Source organism: Mustelus asterias, chromosome 13 (genome assembly GCF_964213995.1).
Source record: "Mustelus asterias chromosome 13, sMusAst1.hap1.1, whole genome shotgun sequence".
Taxonomy (NCBI): domain Eukaryota; kingdom Metazoa; phylum Chordata; class Chondrichthyes; order Carcharhiniformes; family Triakidae; genus Mustelus; species Mustelus asterias.
The window spans coordinates 68,159,305-68,172,045 of record NC_135813.1 but is presented as its reverse complement, the minus strand read 5'-3'; the positions used below and the strand labels follow the sequence as shown (position 1 = coordinate 68,172,045).

General features: G+C 45.1%; 1 pseudogene; it reads left to right on the top strand.

Moving 5' to 3' along the window:
• The first annotated feature begins 12,171 nt into the window (after positions 1-12,171).
• Positions 12,172-12,540, top strand: LOC144503145 (histone H2B pseudogene; annotated as a pseudogene).
• Positions 12,541-12,741: the final 201 nt, after the last annotated feature.

The window sequence follows — 12,741 nt, the reverse complement described above, 5'->3', positions numbered from 1 at the left end:
GACCGCCCTGAAGACACAGCGATTTTACATTGAAGTGGGCAAGGGAACTGAGGGCCTGACATGGCCAATTATTGACCACGTAAGAGCCGTTTCCTGTCTAGCCTCAATTGTTAAGTTGGCGGGTGGATTAAACTTTCAAGGGGGAGGTCAGACTCCATCAGAAGTCCCTTCTGAAGTAGGGCATCCCACTCTTAAGGTCCAGTGGCCTCTGGACCACACCATCCTGGACTCTCTCTTTAGACCACGCTCGGCTCCTCTGTGCCCCTGCCTCCTCTGTGCCCCTGCCTCCTCTGTGCCCCTGCCTCCTCTGTGCCCCTCCCTCCTGCCCCCCCTCCCCCTCCCCAGGGCTTCCTTATCCTCCCCATCCCGGGGTCCCTTGAGCATACTTGGGCCTTCAGTGCCAAGACTTCATAGAACAGTAGGGCACAGGAGCAGGCCCTTCGGCCCACAATGTTGTGCTGAAATGACGCTAAATTAAACTAGTCCCTTCTGCCTGCCCTTGGTCCATATCCCTCTATTCCTTGCATATTCATGTGTTTATCTAAAAACCCCTTAAAAGCCCCTATCGTATCTGCCCCTACCACCACACCTGGCAGCGTGTTCCAGGTACCTACCACTCTCTGTGTAAAAAACTTGCCCCTCACATCTCCTTTGAACTTTCCCCCGCTAACCTTAAGTTCATGCCCCCTAGTGTTAGACATTTCAACTCTGGCAAAAAGATTCTATCAGGTCTTCCCTCCACCTCCGCCACTTCAGAGAAAACAACCCGAGGTTCTGACCTGATTCTGAACTTTCACTTCTGACCGCTACAGCACAGATTGGCCAGCTGCTCCCCAAGATGGGAATTTGACCGGATCGAGGGGCGCAGGTGCTGCCTTCAGTCAGTTCACACACATTGGAACGCAAAATGGCTGCACAGCACTCAGAGCTGGTGGGGATGTATTCCCTGCCGACTCTCCAGCACTTTCTGTTCTTATTCCAGATTTGCAGCGTCCATGGTACTTGACTTTCATGCTAATATAAAGAAACATCAGGGAGGAAGAAAGTTAGATTTCTGCATAATACGGCAATGGTTAAAGTGACAGAACAAGCATGGAATCAGTTCGACAAGACAAACTATAGAAGTTATTTGTGAATAATGGTCATGTGAAATGGAGGGAAGTGAGGGATGGGCAATAAATGCTGGTCCAGCCAGCGACACCCACATCCCATAATTTAATTTTTTTTAAAGTCAGATTTTAAACTGATGTCTGGAAATTTCCAGCGGGGAAACAAACAGCAGGGATGGGGAGAGGTTTCTCTGATGTACTAGGTACTATGGTGTACCTGATGCCATATTCAGAAGTGCTGGATGGCCAGAATGTGCACCTAACTCAGCCAGTAATCCTTTTTAATATGGAAAGCAGAGTCCTACAATATACACAGGACTCTGGCTGTCATTTTAGAATAGCACTAGGCAGACCCTGCTCTGGGAATATTCTATTCATTCATGGGATTTGGGCATCACTGGCTGGGCCAGCATTTATTGCCCATCCCTAATTGCCCTTGAACTGAGTGCATTTCAGAGGGCATTTTTTTGTTTTAAGCAACCACATTGCTGTGGCTCTGGAGTCACATGTAGGCCAGACCAAGTAAGGATGGCAGATTTCCTTCCCTAAAGGGCATTGGTGAACCAGATGAGGTTTTAACAACAACCAACAATGGTTTCATTATCATCATTCGACATTTTAATTCCAAATTTTTATTCAAACATCCTGTACACAAAAAAGCAGGACAAATCCAACCCGGCCAATTCCCGCCCCATCAGTCTACTCTCGATCATCAGTAAAGTGATGGAAAGGGGTCATCAACTGTGCTATCAAGCAGCACCTGCTCAGCCATTACAAAGAGAACAAAGAACAAAGAAAATTACAGCACAGGAACAGGCCTTTCGGCCCTTCAAGCCTGCACTGACCATGATGTCTGTCTGAACTAAAACCCCTTACCCTTCCGGGGGACAATATTCCTCTATTCCCACCCTCTTCATGTATTTGTCCAGATGCCCCTTTAAAGTCACTATCATATCTGCTTCCACTACCTCCCCCGGCAGCGAGTTCCAGGCACCCATAACTTGGTCAATGATGCCCAGTTTGGGTTTCTGCACTGTAGGGTTTCTATTCTACAGCCTCCTGTTGGCCCTATTGAGAAAACCATGTGCTGAGGGGGAGTTAATCCTCATAAATCTGATTTGTTTTGCTAACAGCCTGACTCCCACTTATCCCACTTAACCACACATGTGGATGTGTTGGTTACTGAGGATGGGGGAGGGGGAGGGGGGGGGCGCGGTGGTGAGGTGGAGGTTGGGTGGAGTAGTTTCAAAGAATTTTCACCTGCATCAAAAGAAACCTGAGAGGTCACATCCCATCCCAGCTCACCCTTCTGCACCCATTTTGGATCTGGTTTTAAAAAAATGACGACCTTGTTTCTGGAAAGGGCGACAACAGTTGAACGGCCATGAGCGATGTGCTCAGTAAAATTGAGTTCTGCTGATGCAATGGGTATTGTTAGGAAATGTGCCATTGAATTAGTGTTTCAAAGATTAATGAGGTAACCAGGGCGCAGGGAACACAAGGAGTATTTTCTTTTACAATCAGTGTCACTTTGATAATCTGAACATAATTAAAAAACAGCCGCCATCGCTGCATTTTCACATTTTGGGTGCACTTTCTTACAACATACTGACAGAGAGCTACGTTGTTGGAGATGGCCTTTCCAGGGGGACCATTAAACTGAGGTTCCACTTGCCCTCTCAGGCAGATATTAAAGATGCCATGACATGACTTGGAATATAGTGTTCAATTCTGGTCACCACATTACCAGAAGGATGTGGAGGCTTTGGAGAGGGTACAGAAAAGATTTACCCAGGATGTTGCCTGGCATGGAAGGCATTAGCTATGAGAAGAGGTTGGAGAAACTTGGTTTGTTCTCACTGGAATGATGGAGGTTGAGGGGCGACCTGATAGAAGTCTATAAGATTATGAGGGGCATGGACAGAATGGATAGTCAGAAGCTTTTTCCCAGGGTGGAAGAGTCAATTACTAGGGGGCATAAGTTTAAGAAGCGAGGGGCAAGGTTTAAAGGAGATGTACGAGGCAAGTTTTTTTACACAGAGGGTGGTGGGTGCCTGGAACTCGCTGCCGGGGGAGGTAGTGGAAACAGATACGATAGTGAGTTTTAAGGGGCGTCTTGACAAATACATGAATAGGATGGGAATAGAGGGATATGGGCCCCGGAAGGGTAGGGGTTTTAGTTCAGTCGGGCAGCATGGTCGGTGCAGGCTTGGAGGGCCGAAGGGCCTGTTCCTGTGCTGTCATTTTCTTTGTTCTTTGTTCTTATGACATCAAAAACAAGTAAGGGAGTTTCCCCGATGCCCTGGTCAATACTTAACCCTCAACCACTGTCATTAAAGCAGATGATCTAGGCATTATCTTGTGGGCTAAAAGCAAATTACTGCGGATGTTGGAATCTGAAACCAAAACAGAAAATGCTGGAAAATCTCAGCAGGTCTGACAGCATCTGTGGAGAGGGGACAGAAGCCAATGTTTTGAGTCAGGATGACCCTTTGTCTTTATCTTGAGGAACCTGGTTGGACACAAATTAACTGCAGCATCCTCTGCTAACTCATTCTGAGGTCAGGTGGTGAAATAGAGAACCAGACGCAATCTTATACTCAATACAGGATTTATTATAGAGTATTAGTTATAAGTGCCTGCCTCGTCCCTAACCAATACTCAGTTTTCCAGAAGTCTCTCTTTATACCTCTTTTTGAACCTACTGCAAAGTGCTTAATCAATGCCCTTCAGTTACATCTCCTTAACCTTAACAGTACAATTAACATACTATTAACATTCTTTACTTTACAACAGTGACAATACTTCCAAGGTGTCTAATTATCTGTGAAGCTCTTTGGGACATTGTAATGCTGTGGAAGCCATTATGTTAGTGGAAGTCTTTCTTTTCCCAGGGTGGAAGTGTCAATTACAAAGGGCCACAAGTTCAAGGTGAGAGGAAGAAGTTTTTCATGCAGAGCGTGATGGGTGCCTGGAACGCACTGCGAGAGGAGGTGGTGGAGGCAGACACATGAGTAACATTTAAGAGGCATCTGGATGGGTACATGAATAGAAACATAGAAACTAGAAGCAGGAGTAGGCCATTTGGCCCTTCGAGCCTGCTCTGCCATCTTGATCATGGCTGATCATCAAATTCAATATCCTGATCCCCCTTCCCCCATATCCCTTGATCCCTTTAGCCTCAAGAGCTATATCTAATTTCTTCTTGAAATCAGACAATGTTTTGGCCTCAACTGCATTCACTGGTAGTGAATTCCACACATTCACCACCCTCTGGGTGAAGAAATTTCTCCTCACCTCAGTTCTAAAAGTTTACCCCTTATCCTCTAACTATGGCCCTTAATTCTGGACTCCCCCCACCATTGGGAACATGCTTTCTGAATCAACCCTGTAAAGCCCTGCTAGAATTTTATAAGTTTCTATGAGATCCCCTCTCACTCTTCTGAACTCCAGTGAATATAATCCTAACCGACTTAGTCTCTCCCCATATAACAGGCCTGCCATCCCAGGAATCAGTCTGGTAAACTTTTGCTGTGCTCCCTCTATAACAAGGACATTCTTCCTCAGATAAGGACACCAAAACTACACACAATATCCCAGGTAAATAAGGAGGGAATAGAGAGATACGACCGATTCCTGTGTTGTACTTTTATTTGTTCTTTGTTTGTTCTTCTCTCTCTCTTTCTCTCTCCCCCCTCCCCTCCCCTCCCCCCCCCCCCCCCCCCCCCGTCACACTCGTCCACCCACATTGGCTTGCAGACACCTATAAATGTGCCAAGTAATGGTTGATCAATACTGTGACCTTGATAGAGATCAAATAACTGAGTGACATCAATGGCAATAGTAATTTACTTTATTGCTTTCTGACATCACTCCCTGGTTGATAGCTCAGGCCAGTTCTTGTCTAGCCACACTCTGAGACATCAGTCAAATATATGGAGATTGTGGAACGCAAATAAATTTGAGTTTCATACCTCTCTCTCACGAGTAATATTCAATGTTTACCGTGGAAGATAATGTTTATTTATTCAAGCTTTAGCATGTGATTGTTCAAATAAATACTTAATTTATCATTAAAAATAAAAACTCTGAAAGGGAAATGGTAGAAGCAAAGCCTCCGACACACATATCTGTGAATTGTCATGGCAACTGGTCAAACTTCAACAAGATTAAGTTCTAATTCCAGCTCATAATCATAGTGATATACAGCATGGAAACAGCAGGCCCTTCAGCCCAACTTGTCCAGGTTTCCCCCAGATTTTTACTCAAATTTCACCATCTGCCATGGTGGGATTCGAACACAGGACTAGTAGATCATTGCATTGGGTCTCTGAATTACTAATCCAGTGACAATATCACTGCGCCACTGCCTCCCCACTTCAATGACAGTGCCGCTGTTGGCAATGGAGTACATCTCTGCTCAGTTATTTGATCATATTTGGTCAGTGGCCGGAGTGTTAAAATTGGCCCCGTGCTCCTCAAATGGAAGGAAAAAGAAATTAGCTCAAGTTCCTGCGACAATTGAGTGGAAAAAATAAAGTTGTGCTTGTGAATAAGTAAGAATAATGACATGATCAGGTCTTTCATGTGGCCCCTATACATTTTCAGTAACTTCTTCTAGAACCTTGTCAGCAGTGGCACGGTGGCACAGTGGTTAGCACTGCTGTCTCACAATGCCAGGGACCCAGGTTCAATTCCAACCATGGGTCACTGTCTGTGTGAAGTTTCACATTCTCCTTGTGTCTGTGTGGGTTTTCTCCGGGTGCTCTGATTTCCTCCCACGGTCCAAAGATGTGCGAGTTAGGTGGATTGACCGTAATAAATTGTCCATTGGTATCAGGGGGATTAACAGCATGGGTGTATGGGGTTACAGGGATAGGGCTTGGGTGGCATCGTTGTCAGTGTGGGCTCGATGGGCCGAATGGCCTCCTTCTCCACTATAGGGATTCTATGATTCTATATCAAGATCGCACCTGAAAAATTAGTCAGTCCGGCTACTGACACTTTGGGAATTTGAGGTTGCCAATTGTCTTAGATTGTCTACCTCCCAGAATAAGGCACACATTTCCTGGGGCAAAGTTCTTCCTTTTTCACCCCTCGCCATCAACCACCATGGCATCACCAGCTGCCATTGCCCTTTGAGCAACTTTGGAGAGGCAGATGGAACAGGAAGAAGCGCGAGGCTGCTATGAATGGGGATTAGGCGGCAGAAGACTGGGATGAGGGAAGAGTGACAGCAAACTGGGAGTCAGGGATGGAGCTTTAGGATGAGAGGGGGAGATGGGAAATGGGCTCAAGTGAGTGGAGATAAGGAGATCGGGAGCCAAGGTGTTTGGGTTCAGTAAGGGAGGTACTGGGTGGGGACTATCTGTCACAAGTATTATGGCCTGAGTGGCAGGGTAAGAGGAAGAACAGAATAGGGGCTGAGTGTGGCCACAGGACGTAAGATTTCCTGCAGAGCTGAGAGCAATAGCAGCAACATGGCTGGTGGGAGCAACGTCGATAGAGGAACAGCAAGTGAAAGACTGAGTGAAAATTGGATACTGAAGACTGAGTAAATAGTGGGAGATTGTTTCCAATGTTAAATGGGAATTGATGAATAAAAAACAAGGATTCTCACCAAAAAGACAAAGGAGAAAGAGGAAAGAAATATTTTGAACTGCAGCTATTAAAGCAAGGGATGCTTCACCACAAGTGCCAATTGAATCAAAAACTTGAACTTCATTGAAAAGGGTGGGCGAAATATTTTGAAAGGGGATTTATAGAAGTGTCTAAGGATTGAAGAGATCGCCTGCAGGTTCACAGGCATTGGGAGTTAAATTGCTTCCTCTTGTGTTCTCCTCTCAGCTGTTTCTATGTCTGGACATATGTAACTCCTTACTGTGTTTACCCCAGTCCAACGCCGGCATTTCCACATCTGTCTCGACCCAGAGAATCGTTTCAAAATGCTGGTACCAGGAAGATATGCCACGTGAGAATTGTCCCAAACATCAAAGCCACTGCCCTTGCAGCAAGCTCTCGGTTTGATATAGGTCAGTCTGAGCCACCTGGATGGGATGAAGTCCAAGCACAGGCCAGCTTTGACTGAAGCTCCTATAGTTCAGAGTTCTCATCTTCACCGAGACACTGAGTCCAGCTGGGAGAGAGATAAGAGCCTGCTTAAAAAATAGCATCAACTGCAAGTATGATCGCACCTTGTCATAGAGCCATGGGGTCATGCAATACAGAGGAGGCCCTTCAGCCCATCGAGTCTGCACCAACAAAACTACACTGAATCTACACTAATCCTATTTTCCAGCACTTGGCCCACTTGTGAAGTGCGGGGATTTTTGATGACAGTCACCAAGGGAATATCAGAAGATTACAGGATCACTACTAGTCACTGGTAGGATATAGGGATGTTATGCTAATAACTAGTTACATATATCAGTGAGTTATTGTATTACGAATGGTCATATGGGGAACCTGAGTGCTTCTAGCATTATTATTAGTTGTCAGTGCAGTTTCAGTGAGTTACTAGTAGAATCAAACTGCCTTCCCCCTCTGGTTCTCTCCTGTGAATATCTATTCCATCTTTGGCTATCTCTCTTCCCCGCCTTTGCTTTCCGCCCTTCACCTACTCATGGGTGGCCTTCTGGCTCTCACCACTCCTTATTCAATGATTATCGGTATAAAGCAATGAGGAAAGATATTTACTCATAGGGGATTCAATTTTTGTAAATTTAAATGGAATGGTACACTTAATTAGTGAAAAAAAAGATTCACTTAATGATCTTCAAGAGCATCAGCATGCTTGCAGCCAGCTATAAGATACTTCGACCGAGGAGCACTCCTCCCCTTGGGGTGATTCCCCACTCTGAGTCCCGATTAGTCACCAAGGCCAGGTGACCCTTTCTCTGCTGTGCTGCCCTTAAAGGGACCATCACCACATTAACGCAATCATGCTTTCAGATGATCTCCCCCGAGCAGGTTTAGTTTCCCCAAGTGGAATTGTAACCTTGCAGAAGCAACAATATAAGAGCAGCATCCAGCTTCACTGGGGACAAGAGCAGCAATGTCACAGGAATACCTTTCTGGATGTATCACAGCTTGGTATACTGAGAGGCCTTGATAGAGTGGACATGGAGAGGATGTTTTCACTCCATTCTCCACTGTAGTGGGAGAGACTAGAACTCAAGGGCACAACCTCAGAGTGAAGGGACGCTCCTTTAAAGCTGAGATGAGAAGGAATTTCTTCAGCCAGAGGCTGGTGAATCTGTGGAGCTCATTGCCACAGAGGGCTGTGGAGGCCAGGTCATTGAGTGTCTTTAAGACAGAGATAGATAGGTTCTTGGTCAATATGGGGATCAAGGGTTATGGGGAGAAGACAGGAGAATGGGGGTGGGAATCATATCAGCCATAATTGAATGGCGGAGCAGACTCAATGGGCCGAATGGCCTAACTCTGCTCCTATATCTTTTGGTCTTACGGTTTTATGATATGCCTTCTGCTCTGCCCAAAACCGCAAGAAACTACAAAGGGTCGTGAATGTAGCCTGGTCCATCATTCAAACCAGCCTCCCATCCATTGACACTGTCTATACTTCCCGCTGCCTCAGAAAAGCAGCCAGCATAATCAATGACCTCATGCACTCCGGACATACTCTCTTCCACCTTCTTCCATTGGGAAAAAGAGACAAAAGTCTGAAACGACTCAAGAACAGCTTCTTCCCTTCTGCCGTCAGACTTCTGAATAGACCTACATATGTTAAGTTGATCTTTCTCTACACCCTACCGGTAATTGCAACACTATGTTCTGCACCCTCTCCTTTCCTTCTCCCCTACGTATTCTATGTACGGTATGCTTTGTCTGTATAACATACAAGAAAAAATACTTCTCACTAATACATGTCACAATAATAAATCAAATCAAATCACCTTCAATTAATCACAATGCAGCCTCAAGGTGGATACTATTCTTTTATTGTCACTGGATCTCCTTATGTGTGCAAGCCCACAGAAAAACTGCAACAGTACAGGAATTAAACCTCCACCACTGTCGTTGAGAAACTCAGGATGTGGATATCCTGAAAGGAAAGGGTTGGAAAAAAGAGACTGCTGTTGTCAGAAAGCTTCTGAGGTGTTACGTTTGTAAGCTCTTTATTTTTCTCTTTCCCATCGCTATTGTCTCTGCCTGCACTCCATTCCTGGTGAGAGGAGAATGGATTGTACACTGGAGCCTGAACACAGAACTGTGCCAATCTTTTAGCGTCCTGCAAACAACAGCCGAGGATGAGTTGTCCCCCAAATTGCCCACTGTGCCCCCTCTGTTAACACGGCTGAATTGTCCACAGGACTTTTCTTACTTGCTTTAAGAAAAAACAAAAATAATGAACTTGGATGAATCCCCTCGATTTCTGTGTAAAGAATAGAGCTGTCAATCTGACTGAAGTAAGAGTTTAATCTGACTGAAGCCAGGATGTATGTCGTGCAGGATGCTAAGAGAGAGAAAAATGCCTACATGTTAGCCAGGATGAAATGCACCCTTTAGGAGATAAAACATGAAATGACTATAAAAGGAAATAATGTGGACAGTTGGAGAGATAAGAAGCAGGGCGCTCAAATTGTTAACACTATCCTTAATGTATGATAATTAAACAGCAGATTTTGGAAAGGAAATAACATGTAAAAAGCTCACTCAACATTGAGCATTGATATCCAAACAAAGTGCCATAGGCAAAAATCCTTCCAGTCCTCCCCAAGATGCTATCAGATCGATTCTTTATCCCAAAGATGCCAGAAAGAAAATGTTGCAGAGAAACCTTTTCTATTCTGGACTAAAGAGAGTCATGTTAGAATCATAGAATCCCTGCAGTGCAGAAGGAGGCCATTCAGCCCATCGAGCCTGCACTGACAACAAACCTGCCCACGCCCTATCCCCATAACCCCATGTATTTAGCCTAGCTAGTCCCCCTGACATTAAGGGGCAACTTAGCATAGCCAATCAACCTAACCTGCACATCTTTGGAGAGTGGCAGGAAACCGGTGCACCGGGAGGAAACCCACGCAGACACAGGGAGAATGTGCAAACTACGTTAAATTCTTTAAAGTTAGAAAATAACCAACGTGTCTTGCTTGGTTTCTTAATCTTTTGTGATAAGAGAGAAAAGTAATCTACAGCAACTATCCACGAGTGCTTCAGCCGAGATCAGACATGATGCAGAGAGCTGTAGCCTTACCAATCAATGACACCGTGTGTTAGCTGTGTTGTTATGCCAACCTCCAACAGGAGATCTCATGAAAACCACAAAACACCAACAAAATGATTCTCAGATGGTGACAAGCAATCGATATGTCCAAGCTAGGGGGCTGAAGAAAAAAATCATTTAAGCTACTGTTAGATCAGGAGGTGGGCAGGTTGTAGATTTCCCTGTGAGGTGATCTTTCTCATCTCTAATTTGCCGGTAGTACGGTAAATTAAATGTTTTAAAATATTGCAAAAAAAAAATCCTGTGATATTCCAAGTGCTTCAATAGCGAAAGCTCCGTAGATCCACCTGCTGCCACCTTACCGATAGCAGGTTGTCACGTTGTCAACAAGACCACTCTATATGCAGAATTATTTCCAAATGCTGTAGGCATTTTGTGTTGACAAACTTTGCCTCATTTATTATTCAGGGAACAGACTGCTTCGAGCAGATGGAGTGGGACTGCTTGAAAAAAATATTTTAATCAGCAGACAGAAACCCTTCTATTGAACTGGGTGTAACAATCTTGCCACTTAAAGACATCGGAACCATCCTTGTTAAAAATTGATGGGGCTGTAGTTCTATTCCTTCACTTTTCCCTTCACACTGGAGCAGTGAATCCCAGCTTTCCTTCCAAAATGGATCAGTGGCTCTCCAATATGAAGTCCTGGTCGAGTATCCGATTCAAATGTGCACACTCTGGAGATTCCCATTCCCAGTGCATCCAGCATTACCTGGTCTTATCACACAGCTGCGTTGTGTCTTGACTCATTTGGTACTCTGCCCTTATTGGGGTGGCATGGTGGCACAATGGTTAGCACAGCTGCCTCACAGCGCCAGGGACCCAGTGTCAATTCCCGGCATGGGTCACTGTTTGTGTGGAGTCTGTACGTTCTCCTCGTATCTGTGGGGGTTTCCTCCGGGTGCTCCGGTTTCCTCCCACAGTCTGAAAGACATGCCGGTTAGGTGCACTGGCCATGCTAAATTCTCCCACAGTGTACCCAAACAGGTGCCAGAATGTGGCGACTAGGGGATTTTCGCAGTAACTTCATTGCAGTGTTAATGTAAGCCTACTTGTGGCACTAATAAACAGTTTGACAATGTGCGGTATCGAGCAGATGCTAGGCCATCAGAGAGCACTTGTCGTTTGGAGAAGATCTTTAAGGCGAGATATCATCTGACTCGCCATGTGATTCAGGTAGATGTTATGAGATCGTGCGGTACAATCTGAAGAAGATTAAGGAGTTCTCTTAGTTTCCTGGCTAACTATGCTCATAACAAACATTTAGAAACAGATACAAAAACAGAAAATGCTGGAAAATCTCAGCAGGTCTGACAGCATCTGTGGAGAGAGTATAGAGCCAACATTTTGAGTCTGGATGACCCTTCATCAGATGGTTGACCATTCACTTCACCACTAATTATGGGAACCTGCAATGCACCAATGGGATTTACCTGTAGAACAGCAGTTACTACACCTCAGTTTTTTTTTGATTAAAATACATCTGAAAGGTATCCAAGCAAGGTGATGAGATGTTCAAGAATTGTGAATCGTTCTTTTCAGTGGCAAGCAGGAATGTAATCCCTTGGCCAATTTCCACATGCAATTTCACCGTCCCTAATCTGAAAGACATGTTGGTTAGGTGCATTGACCTGAACAGGCGCCGGAACGTGGTGATTAGGGGAAATTCACAATAGCTTCATTGCAGTGTTAATGTAAGCCTTACTTGTGACTAATAAATAAACTTTAAACTTTAACTTTTAATGCTTCTATCCTTTCCCCCACTTCCGACAGCTAAACCTTGTTCCCCCATTGTGTCTGCAGTCTACATGTACCATGCCTGAAGAAAACAAAGTACAAACTTCCAAGAAGGGTACCAAGAAAGCCCAGAAGAAGCCATCAATGAAGAGTGACACGAAGAGGAGGAGGAAGAGTTACTCCATCTACATCTACACAGTGATGAAGCAGCTTCACCCTGACACCTGCTTCTTCTCCAAGACCATGTGCATCATGAACACGTCCGTCAATGACATCTTCGAGCACAGCGCGGGTGAGGCTTCCCATCTGGTCCATCACAACAAGTGGCAGACTGTCAGCTCCCAGGAGATCCAGACTGCCGTGTGCCTGCTGCCGCCTGGAGAACTGGCTGAGCATGCCATGTCGGAGGGGACAAAGGCAGTGACCAAGTATGCCAGCTCCAAGTAAAACTGTGCAATGCACTGAAAAACACACCCAGCTGGATTCAGTTCACCTAGTGCAAGTCAGGTGTTGAACAACAAGACCTTCTACGTTGCTAATGACGTCCCTGAAAGAAAATACTCAGGTCATAGAGCAAATAGGTTGTGACCAGATTTGAACTAATCAATTTGTGACAAATCTGCTATTGATTAATCTCGTAAGAAGTCT